We start from the raw sequence: 16,170 nt of genomic DNA, 5'->3' as shown, positions 1-16,170 counted from the left end.
AACTACGATAAGGTGGGTGCACAACTGGTTGGAAAACTGTACTCAGAGTAGTTATCAATGGTTCACAATCAAGCTGGAAAGGCATATTGAGTGGCATCCCACAAGTATCTGTCCTTGATCCAGTTCTATTCAATATCTTCATAAATGATTTGGATAATGGCATAAAAATGCACTTATAAAGTTTACATATGATATCGAGCTGGTAAGGTTGCAAGCACTTTAGAGGACAGGATTAGAATTCAAAATTCTATTGACAAACTGGATAAATGGTCTGTAATAAATAGAATGAAATTTAATAAGGACAAATGCAAAGTACACGAAGGAAGGAATGACCAATTGCACAAATACAAAATGGAATGACTACTGCAGAAAAGAATATGTGATAATAGTGGATCACAAACTAAATATGAGTCAACAATGTAATCCTGTTGCAAAAAAAAAAGCAAATATCATTCTATGATGTATTAGCAGGAGTGTTGTAAGCAAGACACAAGAAGTAATTCTTCTGCTCTACTCAGCACTGATAAGACCTCAGCTGAAGTACTGCATCCAGCTCTGGGCACTAAACTCTGGGAAAGATGTGACAAATTGGAGAATATCCAGAAGAGAGCAACTAAAATGATTAAAAGCCTAGAAAACAAAATCTATGAGGAAAGATTGAAAAAAAATGGGATTGTTTAGTCTGGAGGAGAAAAGACTGAGGGGACATAACAGTCTTCAAATAAAACAAGGGTTGTTATAGAGAGGAGGATGATAAATTGTTCTCCTTATCCACTGAGTTGGGACAAGAAATAACCTGCTTAAGTTGCGGCAAGCGAGATTTAGGTTGGACATTAAGAAAAACTTCCTCTAACTGTAAGGGTAGTTAAGAACTGGAACAAAATACGTAGGGAGATTGTGGAATCTGTCACTGGAGGTTTTTAAAGACAGGTTAGACAAACATTTGTCAGGGATGGTCTAGATAATATTGAGTCCTGCTTCAGTGAGGGGACTGGACTAGGTGACCTACTGAGGTCCCTACATGTCTGTGATTCTATATTGGTGCTACATGAAAAGCTGCAGAGTCCCATTATGTTACTAGACAGGTTCATAGAGTTCTAATAGGCTTTCTCTGCATTGGGATAAGGACTATGCCTGCTACTTGATTAGTGCCAGTAGTAGAGGGACTTGTGAGAGATCTACCATAACAGCCCCGACTGCTTAGTTTGTATGAAAGGAACAAATCAACAGCTAGTAATGAAACATTTAATATACTATTGTATGTATCACTGCAATGGTGAGACTGAAAACTGTGATTAGAAAAGCAGCCATATAAAAAGCATGTGACTGAAAGAAAAACACCACAGTTAAGGGTGTCTGAATAAATCACCTGAAATATTTTTCCTGCAGCAGAATTACCCACTCCATAAAACAGCAGTGCTTGCTAACAAAATAGGTCACTGGTTTGGTGGGAGATGTTACCTATCCCATAGAACTGGAAGGGACTCCGAAAGGTCATCGAGTCCAGCCCCCTGCCTTCACTAGCAGGACCAAGTACTGATTTTGCCCCACAGCGTCTCCCCTGATTTATTTCCTGACACCACCTCATACAGAATAAAAGTTACCAAGCACTTTGAGTTGAAAGAACCCCGGGTAACAAATAGATTTAACAATATAGTTTAGATATTAGAATCCGAATACTTAGGTACATCACTCCTGAATAGTTGTACAGAGATTTGGTTGTGGAAAGCAAAATATATCAATGAGTGGCAGTTGTCCCTCAGTAATTGAGAATTAGGTTGGCTGTCCATTTAGAAAATACAATCCACGAGGAAAGTATTTGTTACTTTCCTGACTGTGCTTCTCATTGGTACTCCAGCTCATCCCTCCTGATATTGCTGATGTCCAGTGATGTAGATGTCCCTCGACCACATGATGGCATCCGACACCATGAGTTGCCGCCCTCGAGCGTAGAATTGACTGATTCCACATTCTCTCAGTGCTTGCTCATTACTAGGGTCCCATGCACTGAAGACTGTGATGGTCAGTGCATGTATCTGAACCTGGTAACCCTTAGCTCTCAAGGTTTCAGCCAGAGGGGCATCTTTCTCTACCTTTTGAGCTCAGGCATCGTGAAAGGTCAGAGTCCTATTCTCAAAGGGCACTGTGACATCCACCATGATGATCTTCTTCCAGTCCTCATTGGTGATGATGATGTCCGGTTGCAGTTGGTTATTGGTTCTGGGGAGGGTGGAGTTTATGGCACCCTTCCCCATGGGTCGCGGGATGTCTCTGGCCAGGCAATCTTGGATGGCGCTGTGTTGCATCTGCCAAACTCTGAATGGGGCTTGCCACTACACAGAAAGTGGGGTAGCATCTCATTGGCGTAGCCGTACTTTCTGCATTGCTTGTCCTGATTCCTGTGGCGGATGGTTCTGTTCAGTGGGATGCAGTTGAGCTGGTCCCTGTGGATGAACCTCCAGTCGGTAAACCAGGTGAAGCTTCTCCTGGGGAGGAAGTGGTTGCTGGCATCCCACTTGCACATTACCTCAAACGCCCTGCCCTAACTAGCCTCTGTTTCAGGTTTTCCACATATTGGCAGTGGATAGCATCCTTCTGGGTCCCCTCCAGCATGGTTCTAGTTCTCGAAGTGATGATAGTGCGATCTGTTTTCTTCACCTCTGGCACACCTGTGACCTGAGGCCACACTCACCTTGTCTCTCTATAGAAATTCTGAGCAGTTAGCTGTTACTTGATTGGACTGACATAATTCATAGAATTAAGTTTCCAGCAGGGCTTATGAATTCTGAAGCTCACCTTCTGTAAAGTTTCTGTGCAAGGTTCACTTAAAATGGATAGTTTTGGGAAAGATTCATGCAAAGTTGAATAGAGTCAAAGCATCTTCATTTGAAAAAAAATCATTCAAAAATTGGGGTAAAATGATTTGTAGTATTTTTGATGCAGTTTGGCAGATTGCCTGCTCAGACCAAGGCAGCAGGATAATTCATTTGCATTCGAATAGAAATAAAAGGAGAGTCAAAAGGCATTTAATGTGATCAGGCCAATTCACTTGTGTGATGGCATAGTTTTCATTTATCTGTAACCTCTTGAATGTTATTACATTGCAATTTACATTACATATATAGCCCTGTACTTAATTAATCCTAGATAGGAGGATGTATTAGCTTTTCGATGAGAATTTCCTTAATGTGTAAAACTGCATGAAAACTAATGAAGGATTGTTTCTGGCCATCACATTATTCATTAAAACCAACGAAAGATTGTCTGGGTGGCTGTAACTAAATGCATTATATATGTCTCTGTTTTTGAATTGCTTACAGCTGGGACTGAAGCCCTTAGAACTGTAAATGAGAAGGATGCTAACTTCAAAGCATGGGTTGTTGTGTTCAACAATTGAAAATCTACAGACCTGGGCTGTGATGGGAATACATTCCAGACTGCTTTCCAAGGAAAAGAGCTATAAGAATGAACCCTAGGAGTGATCCTGTATCTCTGGTCTGATGGATTTGGACAAGGTGGAATACTGAGCGATTGAACAGAGATCCCCAAAGTTATTCTGGGCAACCCTGAGAGACTTATGGAAAATTAGCAGATAACTACATCTCTGCTATGATTTTGAACTTACAGACTTTGATTTATCTGTTAATGTATTTTACCTGCTTTAACCTCTTAATAACTCTCATTTCTTTTTCTTAGCTAATAAATCTTTAGTTAGTTTACTAGGGAAACTGGCTGTCAGTGTCATCTCTGGTGTGAAATCCAGAGTAACCATTGACCTGAGGTAAGAGACTGACCCCTTGGGGTTGGGAGTAAACTAGTGTGAAGTTATTTGGGGTTTTAATAACATTTAATCACAAAGTCCAGTTTGTCTGGACAGTAAAGAGGGGCTGGTGAGCTTAAGGGGACTGTCTGTGGCTCCACAGTAAGGCTAATATAGTAATTCAGGAGTGCACGGTTGTTACTGGTTTGGTGAAACCTAGTTATAGAATATACCACCAGTTTGGGGTGTCTGCTCTATTTTCTGACAGTCTGACCTGAGATTGGCCCTCTCAGTTGTAAATCATACCAGACAGCATGACACTATTCACCCATCCCAATGCTATTGTATAGTATTTTAGTGTCCCTGTACCTTGGGCCTAGCTGGTGCCTCACAATAATTAGGTAACATTCTGCAGACTGAGGTTCAGAAGTTGTTTGGGCTATAACTTTACAAGACTGATGGTCTGATTCTAGTCTCTGTTGGACATTTGTCCAGAGCACAAAACCATAGCTCAGTTCACTGATTGACATAATCTGGATTGCTGGCACCATGATTTGAATGGTACTGGATGTTGCATAGGTGGGAGTTAAAGTAAAGTTAGTGCCCTTTTCCTTTCTCCCATGGGAGTTCACAGAATGTTGATCTTTTCCATTAATACTTCCTTTTCTCTACTACCGCTACTCAATACAGTGCTCTCATCTTCCACTACTTGCCTTCTAGACCATGCACGTATAGTTTGCAGAGGCATTTTTCCATGTTGCCTTTTGTCCTCAGTATCTGCCAAATAATCTCTTTTCCTGGTGGTACTTATAAATCTGAGTATCCTTTACCAACTGAATTTATAAAATATAGGCACACAGAGATCAGTTTTTCATTTTGGAGTGACAAAAAGTATGTTTCATTGTAGGGTGTAGAATGCAAGTATCCTCAGCAGCGTAGACTATAAAACAAAGAATACACTTAGCTTATACACAGTGCTGTTTAGTCCTCAATCCCCAACACTTTGTGACTGGAAATTAGGGCTGGTTGAAAATTTTCCTTCAATAGTGTTTTTGAACAGAAAATTGGGTTTTCAATGAAAAAAACATTGATTTGGTGATGCTGCTGCAGTGGCTCATGGGAGTTGTAGTTTCATTGCCTAATGTCTTCATTCTTCAGCCATGTGACTCTTGTGATGCACTGCCTCCAAATACCAAGTGGGGACACTGCTGTGCATCATGGGAGATATAATCTGACCAGGCATTCTGGGCTTTGGAAGAGAATGGAAGCATGAGGCACCCATCATAAGCAACTATCTGTAATGTGTGTCCATGCACTCGTGAGGGGGGAGCATGTGGGGCAATTTGTGCCAGGCCCCACAGGGACCCGCCCGAGAATATAGTATTGTATAGTATTGCAATTTTTTTTTTATGGAAGGGGCCCCTGAAATTGCTTTACTCCAGGCCCCTTGAATCCTCTGGGTGGCCCTGACCAGTGCACTCAAAGGCAATCAGCATCCAGGCCATTGTTCAAGTCAGACTACTGTACATGATGAGGGAGAAGTATGAGCCCAGAGCCAGCAATAGTGGCAGTGTTAAGAAAGGTAATTTCGAGAAAATATAAGGGGAAGAGTTCAGGTGAGTAATAGCTAGTAACAAAGTATCAGACAAACACCAAAGTAAACATCCTCAGTGACACTCATAGCAATAAAAAAAAGAAAAGAAATCCAAAAAGTAATTTTTATTGATATACTTAGATTTATTATAAAAAAAAACATTTAAAGGAACTTCTCCAAAGCTCTAAAAATGTTTGTTATATACTAATAATAGGGAAATTACAGCAGTTTCCCCAAAACCTAAGCCTAACATTTTCACTAATAAGAGCCAAAAGTGAGGCCCTTGTAGATGGTGCCTGGTTTTCAGAAGTGCTCAATAGCTCTTAAATGAACAAATTGCACCCATTGAAACACACTCTGCTTCACTCACTGTAAAGCAATTGACAATATGGCTCAACCAGGGCATGAGCCTGATATTAATTGAACACCTTGACTTTGCATATAAAAGGCTGAGGGGCATGGGGCGGGGGGGAGGGAGGGAGATTCTGAAGGGATCCCTTTCTCAGCTTTATTATATCAGTGGCATAATGCAAGGATATACAGTTTGTACATACATTGTAATGGATCAAAGCTACTAGGAATTTCAAACCAGTCAAATTTATTCTCCACATTGTTATGTGCTGATGTGTATAAATGACAAATACACAACACAATTTCAAAAGGCAAGGAAAAACAATCACCTATTCAAGAAAAGATTTACCGCACCTCTTATCATTCAAATGTGGGGAAAATCTCTCTCAGGGGAAGCATAGTTGTTTGTAACTTTATTTATTTTACAAAATACCTGCTCTAAGTGAGAAAAAAAAGCATGAAACTTAAATATATAAACAAGATTGCCATTTATATCATATACAACAAACACATACTGATTAGAATGTGATTTTTATTTCAGCTGAAGATAAGCATTCTTGCATTAAGCAGGTTATTGAATCATGGGCATTTACCACTTAATGTCAAATTTTGCCTGCAGTGTAGATAAATGTAAACACCTTCTCCACAGAAATGAATATTCAGGCAATAACTAGGTGAACTGGGGTTGTTTTCCCCATTAGCCTATGTCCCTCGGGAAAGGACATCACCTTGATTCTCCATGGATATGGGATCATGACCACGAGACCAAGAAAATACTGGAAAGCAATGGGGAAGGGATAATTTTCTTGAGAATTTTCCCTCCAAGCCTCTGTTCAGTGGAATGTGATTTTAATAATCATCCATATAAAAAGGAAATATAAAAACATGGGAATGGTATTTTATTTGATAAGTTTGAATGAGTCTCAGCAAATAATAAAATGAAAATATTTTACCTGCTTTAAAACAAAATTCCATTTTTAAGAAAAATATATTTTCTCTTTTTTAAGTTTATATTTTATTGATTTTTTAATAAGAGGAGAACAGAAAAAGAAAGATGAAAGAACAAAAAAATAATGGAATGGAAAAGGAAAGGAAGGGAAGGGAAGGGAAGGCAAGAAGTGTACTAGATGTCTTCCAAATGCCGAGGAACAGACAGTCCCTCTAGTTGAGTCACATATAGGCACACCTCCTGCCAGGGTGGAGTCTAGCAACTAGTAGTCCTTCACTTTCATGTTGGATCCTCGGCCCGAGTCCCTCGAAAACTTACAGTCTTGAAAGACAAAACAAATATATGAAGGATGGCTCTGTATGTGTGTGCGTGTGTGTGTGTGTGGAAATGCAGCATAGAAGCAGAGTGACAAGAGTGATGGCAGGCACCTATACATCTTGTTAGTTTCACATCTTATTTTCTTCCTCTCTGGTGCATGGAATGGCCTTGTCTGTGTATCTGTCCTGTCCCAGAATGAAGGATGAATATTGGGATCATGTGGATAGGGAAGAGGAAGAGCTCTGCTCTGCTCCATCAATCCTACAGTGACATAGAGTCCATTATGGATCCTCTTGTCAGTGGTGCAATTTACAGCAACAGCGCTAAGTTACATCACATCTAGCGCTGGTCCTCAGAATCTGTAACTGACACCCTGATGTCCCCACCACTATTACCTCTATGCAATTTGCTGTGTGGAGCTCTGGTGAAAGAGAGAATCTTGCCAATGCAAATTCAGACATTCACATGCAAACACTTCAATAACTAAACAATAACATACAAATTCACTTCATTCATGACTTTCTATTTCTGAAATTCCAAACAGTAAATAGCCAGTCAGAAGGCCAGATGTATTTTTTTAAGATAACTAATTTTAACCTACTTTTTCTAAACTGGACAATGTTTCCTTGATACCTTTTTGCAGGCCTCCTCATTTGACATATGGTCTTCAGTAATACTAAAATATTATGGCATTAAATGGCCATATCAAGAAAGATCAAATCTTCCATAAAAATATTTATATTTCCCCAACCTTTTAAACATAGTCAGAGATTTTATTTACACTCATTCTTTCTAAAAGGGCCCTGATTCTTGTCCAGTTGTAAAAAACACTCTACTTATTTAGTTAATAGCTGATTCTTCTTTTGAAGTAATGATTGCATTTCATTAGTGACTAATTTCTTTAGACCTAGAAATACACAGTGATGATTTTATAAAAGTTAGAATCCCTCAAGGAGATGCTGAAAGATTGGGGCTTGCCAATTAGTCCTCTTTCTTCAGGACTTCACTTTTATCTTTCAGTGAAAAGGCCTGACCTGTCCCTCACTTAATCCTGTAAAGCTCCAATTCCAAAACAAGCATTGTTTTATATAAGTACGTGACGTTCTGGGCATCACACCCCATAGTAGCAGATCATGGTGTTCTTTGCCACCAGCTGCTGACAGTCTTTCTGGCCTTGCAGCCCTCTTGTTGAGCTACATATAGGCCCACCACCTGCCAGAGTGGACCAATAGTTTAGCAACTAGTAGTCCTTCACTTTCATGTTGGATCCTTGGCCCGAGTCCAGACTCACTAGGCCTTATCCCTGGTCCCAGGAAGGTTCAGTAGTCCTCACCCCTTGTTGGGAGGTTTCCACTCCATTTTCTTTGGTGGGCTGGTAGAGAAAACTCGGCCTTCCCTGTCAACTGGGTTCCAGTCCAGGGATCCTTGAACAGGAAGTTAAGACCTGGCTAGACAGATTCGTGATTGCCCCCCTGGACCACTTCCTTCCTGGCCCAGTATGAGGTTTATGTCCTTAACCTCTTCCTGGGCTCTTATCAACCCTGCTTCTGCTAAGCCTCCTCCACCAACTCACTGCTGAGCTTCTTAGCCCTTTCTACTGTCCAGCTGGTTCTGTTGAAGGAGAGTTTTCTCCATCCCCCTTGTAGCACAGTCCCTGACTTGCTGGTGCCTTCCTGTTCCCTGCAGGTACCTTCATCAGCTTGGGAGGCTTATTTGTTGCTAATTGTTCCCAGCTGCCTTAGGGCCCAACTTCCATTAGGGAGGCTGTGTCTTCCAGCAGGGCAGCTCAGCTCCCTGACTCCAGTCTGTCTTTTCTCACTAAGTAAGAACCAGAGATCTGCTCTCCTTCCTAGTCAAATCCTGAGTGATCCAGGTTCAGCCCTTTTAACTCCTTCCTTCAGGTGAGAAACTTACTGCTGTGCAGATGTAGGGTGGTGAGGCTGATTGCGCCCACAGGCTCTCATGAACCACTTCAGGCCCAGTGTGGGGTTGGTACACCCATCACAGTAATCATCTGATTAATGCTTCTCTGAGTCTCATTCTGAGGATTACAACTTAATTTGCAAAGTCCTGTCTGTTGAGTATATCAAAAAGGATGCAAAATTCTGTGATATCAATTGAGTAACCCATTGAAACCTATAGAACTTTCAAAATGTTTTGATGAGCAAGCTCCTGTTTCAGTCAGGAACACAGCAACTTTGCAGAGCATTTGTCTATGGGCTTTTGAAAACAACTACAATAAATAATAACTAAAATAAATAATCCCAGATCATCCAGTCCAGCCAAGTGCTTGTCACAAAACCAGAGCGTAGGGAAGGGGAGTGGCTAAACTGCCTTTAAATCCTTTTTATTCTTCTTTGATCCTGGGGTTCACCAGGTGTCAGGCCAGCAGGAGCAGCGCGAGTGTTTTTGGCGCCCTAACCGCAGGGCCAGCTCTCCGGTCCCGTGGCTCCAGTGGGCCTCCCGCAGGCGTTCCTGCGGACGGTCCGCTGGTCTTGCGGCTCTGGTGGACCTGCCACAGGCATGTCTGTGGATGCTCCACCAGAGCCGCGGGACCAGCGGACCGCCCGCAGGCACGCCTGTGGAAGGTCCACCGGAACAGTCTACTGCCCTCCTAAATCCTGGTGCCCTAGGCGACCGCCTAGGTCGCCTAAATGGAAGCGCCGGCCCTGCAGGCTGGTCCCTCGCATGAATTAGATTAGCTTCAGAGCTACTCTAATTTATACACCCTGTTGAGAGCCCTGAGGGGCTGGTTTGAATGCCAGGCACTGCTGAAGTATAAGGGCACCCTAGAGAAATCCTATCCTTCTTCCTTTTCCCTGAGACTACACACTATGCTAGTGTCCAGGAAGGAGTGGCAGAGGAGTACCTAGGCAGGGGGAATCCTCAGGGTGCCAGTTTAGCTGACTTGTGGCTGTTTTGTGTCAGTGGAGTGCCACAAAGCAGCACAAAGCAGGGCCTAGAAAGTGTACAGATGTCCACATCTCAAAATCCATACAACTGTAATCAACTAGGACCATTGTACGGAGTATCAGAAAAGAGGCCAAGGAATACCTGAGTATGGAAATTGAGCCTCTCTCCAATCCCTGAGGCAGTCCTTTGGGTCAGGGTTAAGGTATGACAAGTGGGGCAGTCTGGATGAACTTATATTGCTTAGGCCATGTCTACATTACAGAAGTCTGTTGACCTAATTATGTCAGCCTACAGCCACTGCAATTATTAAATCGCTTGTGTGCGTGCACACTTGGTTCCCTGTCAGCAGTGCACATCCTAACCAGGAGAGCTTGTATGAATTGTATTGTCAGCATGGGGCATTGTGGGACAGCTCCTGAAGGCCAGTAACAGTCAACAGAAGTAACATGGTGTCTACACTGACACTGTGTGAACCTAATTACATAGACTGTGACTGTGTCACTCGGGGAGGTGATGTTACTAAATCAGTTGTAGAGCAGCACTTATATTAGTGGGAGCCAAATTTAAGTGAAGACACTTCCACAGCTAGGTCAAGGCAGCTTATGTCGACCTAACCCTATAGTGTAGACCAAGCCTTATGCTCATGCTATAATTATTACGTGGATCTAGATAAGACTTCAGGTCTTTCATTTTGTCACCTTCTGTAAGCAATAAGTTTACTTTAAAAAGCAAAACAAAAACAGATTGTAATATTATGCTCCAAATACAGTTCTGAGCTGCCCATCTGTAGGAATGCTGTCATCACTGAAATTAGAGAAAATGTAGTTTCCTTAAGCTGCCCATCCTGAAATTTAAAAAGAGATATATTCGAGTAACCTTTAGTCCTTGTTGTATAACGAAGTACCACGAGAAAGCCATGGTTATGCACAAGCCAGACACACCCTAACTGCTCTAATCTAGCTAGGAATGTTCTGCCAAGACAGCCTACTCCTCCAATAGTGTGTTCCAGTTTTAGTTTATTTTTGTACAATGGGTGCTTTTTAATCTTTTGTTCCAACTGCAATGGAGCACCTCTACAGTCAGCACAAAGATTCCGGGGTTTATCTGTAAGGTGTTCATCATATAATGACTATGTTAAAAACATGGACTCTCTTTTGGAAATGGTAAGACCTAGTTATATATTCAGTGAATTCAAAAGAAATCAAGGTGTCTGATACCATAAAGACTCCAATGCTGTGTAGCTAACAACAGTATAGCTGTTTTAGAGTGGATGTAAGTAATCTAGAGAAAAGACCATAAGGCTCATCATTTTAAATTTCATCATCTCTATTAGCATATGTTCTTCCTTACCTCTCAATGCTGGCTTTGTTTAGATTTTTTTTTTTTTTGAGATCACTAATGCTCCTTAATTCAATAGCTCTTTTTTTGGACAGCCTCAGTCTTTCCATATACTTACTCTTCTTTTTTTTTTTTGCTACCAGTTTCCTAATTTTAGATCCTGTCCTTTAATTTTTACATTTTTTGTAAGTGTGATGAAGGCATTGCTTGAATCAGTTTTATAGTTCCCTGGATCATATTCAAAGACTTCCATTAGGTCACCATCATGTAAGATGGATTCAGCACTGGAAGTTTTCAATAATGCCTATTCAGAAGCACTTACATATCATAGTGGGTCATCTGTCAGCAAGTTCCTGATCCATCTGAACAACTGTATTTCATAAGGAAAAGTGTATCTCTTAAATTAAATCTGAGCTTATTTTATATATAATATAGGTCAGTGTTTGTCAGTGTTTCTCAGACTGGGGTTGCCGCTTGTGTAGGGAAAGCCCCTGGTGGGTCAGGCCAGTTTGTTTACTTGCCCTGTCCACAGGTCCAGCCAATCGTGGCTCCCACTGGCCGCAGTTCACTGCTCCAGGCCAATGGGAGCTGCTGGAAGCGGCGCTGGCTGAGGGACTTACTGGCCGCCGCTTCCAGCAGCTCCCATTGGCCTGCAGCGGTGAACCGCAGCCAGTGGGAGCTGCGATTGGTCAGACCTGTGGACAGGGCAGGTAAACACACTGGCCCGGCCCACCAAGGGCTTTCCCTACACAAGCAGTGACCCCAGTTTGAGAAACACTGATATAGGGCCAGATTCTGTTGGTGCTCCAGATATATACCACTATAACAGAGATCAGACTCTTATCCACAGTATACATGTTAAAGAGAACTAAAATAGTTGTACTGCATTTTGGGCAACTTCAAACCTGGGAATTTTCAGAGCTGGGTGCTATTGCTATTCACATTACTGACTCATTACTAGGAAGGTGAGACAGTTCAGATTATTAGTACCTGTTTGCTGTGAAAGGTTTAACAGAAGGCAAAGCTTGTTAGTAAAAGGCTTTTCCCCTTTGGCTCAGAAGCCAGATGAAGTCATTTTTGCTTGATCTCACTCTGACATCCTGGTAAATGTCTTAATTTGTCTCTGATTGTGCGAAAGGGAACATCACATCTCTGACTTCAGGCAAAGAGTAGCTTATCTGGAAATATTTAGAATACAAAGTTTAAACAAAAAAAAAGACTCCTTTTAAAAATGTAAAGAACATAAGCCAGATTCCTGCCTACACTCCTGTCCTTTTGTGCTGTGGGAGTGGTGCAAATGGGCTGTAAAGCTGCCTTACCTAGAAATTCTCCTTTCTTAAGAGAATTTTCAGATGGTTTAAAGTCAGCATAGCTGGCTCAAACATCCGAATTTTAGCTCTTCGTAGGGTTGTACCAGGGGCTGGAGAGGTGTGTGTGGCTGCACAAGCTGTACTACAACAGTCTCCAACTGATGAAACATCACCTAAGGGACCATTATAGAGGGCATAAATTAGAGCAGCCTTTAGCCTTTAGGCTGCTCTAATTTACATCAGGGACCTCAACAGACCTAGAATAATGGGAATGTAAAAATGGCTTAAAGTTACCTTTACCTCCTCCCTTCAGAGTTGCTCAGAGCTCTGGTGCACCTGAGGATATCTGCTTAAATATTTTTTTCACCTGAAAAATGTATTGAAGTTTTGCAGTGGGCTCCAGTTGCTGCGGTTGTCTGCCTTTTTTTTTTATTAGTAGCATTGCACATAACTTGAATAAGCAAGCAAAACAACCAACCAAACAAAAACAAATATTTTGCCTGCCTACTGGCCTATATAGGTTCCTTATACTCTTGAGTAGTAGTGTTTATCCAGTTTCATCAGCTAGAATTTTCACTCATCAGTGACTGAGTTCCTTCATTAGACTTTCTGGTGCTATCCCTTTCTCCTGAGCAGAATCTGATATCTTGTTATGGCAATGATAGAGATGACACTGAGCATTCTTGAGTCTCTTAGATGCCCTAAAACAGAAGTGGGTTCTTCTATGAAGAATATAGGGACTGAACAAGGAAGAACTTAAAATGGGGCACTATATAGGCACTTTATATAGGCAGGGCCCTCAGAATTCTACTGTCATGGAATCTGCCACTAAATTTACCCTGTCACAGAACTAAATTGCAGAATCTAAGTTTTCAGTAAAAAAATAAATAAATAAAGTCTGTAGGCTTAATTCTTCAATCATTGAGATTCCCTGGAGTGTGAGGATGGAAATTTGTCCCTATGTCTTAGACCCTATGGTTGCCATGAAACCCTTCCAAATGTGAAGTGAGTGTAAACTGATGTAATACACCTGTAGGCAGGATTTTAAAAATTACTGGGAATCAGGCATTGTTTGTTACACTGTGGGAGAACTCTTTGGCTGCAACACTTCTGGATGTAGAGCTAATAGGTTTATTGTGTTATGGCTTTTCATGGCATATTGCCTTTTCTACTGAAGTTTCTGTCATGGTAAGGAGCCAAAATTAATGACCCTTCTGGGCTCGTGCAGACAGCTGGCCATGGCTATTTGTATCTGAATAAAACCTTAAAACAATAGATTTCTGGGAAAGTTGTCTTTGTGTTTCTTAGCTTGCTGGTATTCTCTGAGTTTGACAGACAGAACTGGTATTACATAACCTTGCATATGTGGCCTTCTGGGCTGCACAAAGCAAGACTTGTAGATTTGCATAATAAAGAAAACTGCAATAGAAGAGGTGGAGGCAGGAGGGGTGGTGGTAACTGTATTCTTCTAGAACAGCTGTTTTCAAACTTTTTGAGCCTCCGCTTTGAGGTACAATTTGTGGTCGCACCCTTACAACCCAGACAAAAAGAGGTGAGTCAGGCTTTCTACCTGAGACTTGCTATGCAGGACTAAAGCCTGACCCCCATCATGCTGAGCTGAGGCACAAGCTGCCTGTTGTTACCACTTGCCACCTTGAGTTACTCACTTGCTCTGAACATTCCTCTGTGTCCTCCTAGGGAGATGCACCCCACAGTTTGAAAAGCTCTGTTCTAGAAGGTTCGTCTCTTCAGAAAGTGGCCCACAGTAGCAGTAACTTCAGGAGTGAGGCCAAAGCAGAGGGGATGGTACAGGAAGTGAATTTTGGGGGTGGAGAATGTTGCTACAGTAGTAAAAAGGTAGATATCCCTCACATTTTCCTCACACAGTGCTTAGGGCTTTGAACCTTTGATGCATATAGAGCACAATTTATTGTTACATCTTTATTATGTAAAGAGTTTCATGATCATGAGTACGATATAATGTACTTTAAGTAGGTGTTGACACACACTGATACGATATTAGACTTATTCACTTTATGTGTATTTCGTAACACTGCTAATGATCTTAAATCATAAAGGTGGGTACAATGTTTATTTTGTAATAAGAGTGTAAGCAGTAGAGCGTATTTATGTTTCATATCAAGCCTTTCTGAAGGTGGCATTTTTTAGATAAGGACTGTAAAATGTTTCCCCTTTTTTGTAGTTTTTATTTTATGATGTAAAAAGGAAATATGTTTTCCATTAATTTAATATGTTTATTTACAGGCAATTCTGTAATGTTCATGGCTATAGCATTAAAAATTTTATCTCCTCTAATTGTTTATTTATTCTGGCATTGTAAGAACGTTGACTTAATGTGAATATAATGTCCCTGGAGTCAAAACTAAACCAAACAACAGCATGGATTAGTATTATTTCTGGATTTTTACCTTTTGATATATCTAAATATTCAGAAAGACTTTGTTTGATGCCTTAGAGATGAATGCACTGAAATTTTCCACCATTGCAAAATAATAGACCGAACCAAAATCTAGATTTTAAGCACCCTCACAACCCAGTGAGTTTTGTAGATCAATAGAGAAAGGACCAAACCACAAAATTATGATCTGGGTCTGAATTTTAAATATGTCAAAAGTCAGAACAAAATCAGTTTTCCAGGGGAAAACTCACTTGGCTTTCCTATGTTTTTATTTAGCACATATTGTGATTACTCCTGCATTGCACTGAAATGCTTTGATACTGCCATTTTTTGACAATAATTGTGTTACATGTGTCAGCATTTCTGACATCACCAAGTATGGGATGCAGGTAAATGAGGAATGATGTATCATTTATAAGAGATAGTCGAGGGATGGGAGTCATGGCCTGAAGTTTGGAATTGCACCATTAGAACTCAATTCTTCTTTTGGATGTGCATATTTGAAGACTTAATATGGCCTGTAGTATGCATTACTATTAGCTGACATGACAATACATGCCTCAAGACCTCAAGTTACGCCTATCAAATTAAAATGGAATGCTATGTTCAATCTGAAAATTGGAGTCAACTGTCCCCAAGAATTAAATACCAATGATTCAAGTGGATACAAGATCCGACATTAAGAGAAAGCCAGATACATCATGCATATCACCCTGAAAGTGATATCTCAGCCTCCAATAAGACTCTGTTGGACTGAATTCCAGAGCCTAGGATAAAACAGAGAATATGGTCTCTTCATGGTCCCCATGAATTCCAGGTTACTATAATTGGAGCATTTTCCTGGATTGTAACTATTGTTAAAATCACATATGATGAGAGGTTATTTGTGAGATTACTGGGACCTAGACTACTTAAGACTTCATATTTAATAATTAACACATTAAATTACATCCAGCAAAGAATCAGCAGCCATGTGTACTCTGATTCATATGTATTATGATTCATTCAGATGTCTGTTTACCCCAGGGATTGGCAAACTTTGGCACGTGGCTCACCAGGGTAAGCACCCTGGCAGACCGGACCAGTTTGTTTACCGGCTGTGTCGGCAGGTTCGGTGGATCACAGCTCCCACTGGCAGCGGTTCGCCACTCCAGGCCAATGGGGGTGGCAGGAAGGGGCGACCAGCACATCCCTTGGCCCGTGCCACTTACCGCAGCC

Source organism: Chelonoidis abingdonii, chromosome 1 (genome assembly GCF_003597395.2).
Source record: "Chelonoidis abingdonii isolate Lonesome George chromosome 1, CheloAbing_2.0, whole genome shotgun sequence".
Taxonomy (NCBI): domain Eukaryota; kingdom Metazoa; phylum Chordata; order Testudines; family Testudinidae; genus Chelonoidis; species Chelonoidis abingdonii.
This window is presented reverse-complemented; position numbering follows the sequence as displayed.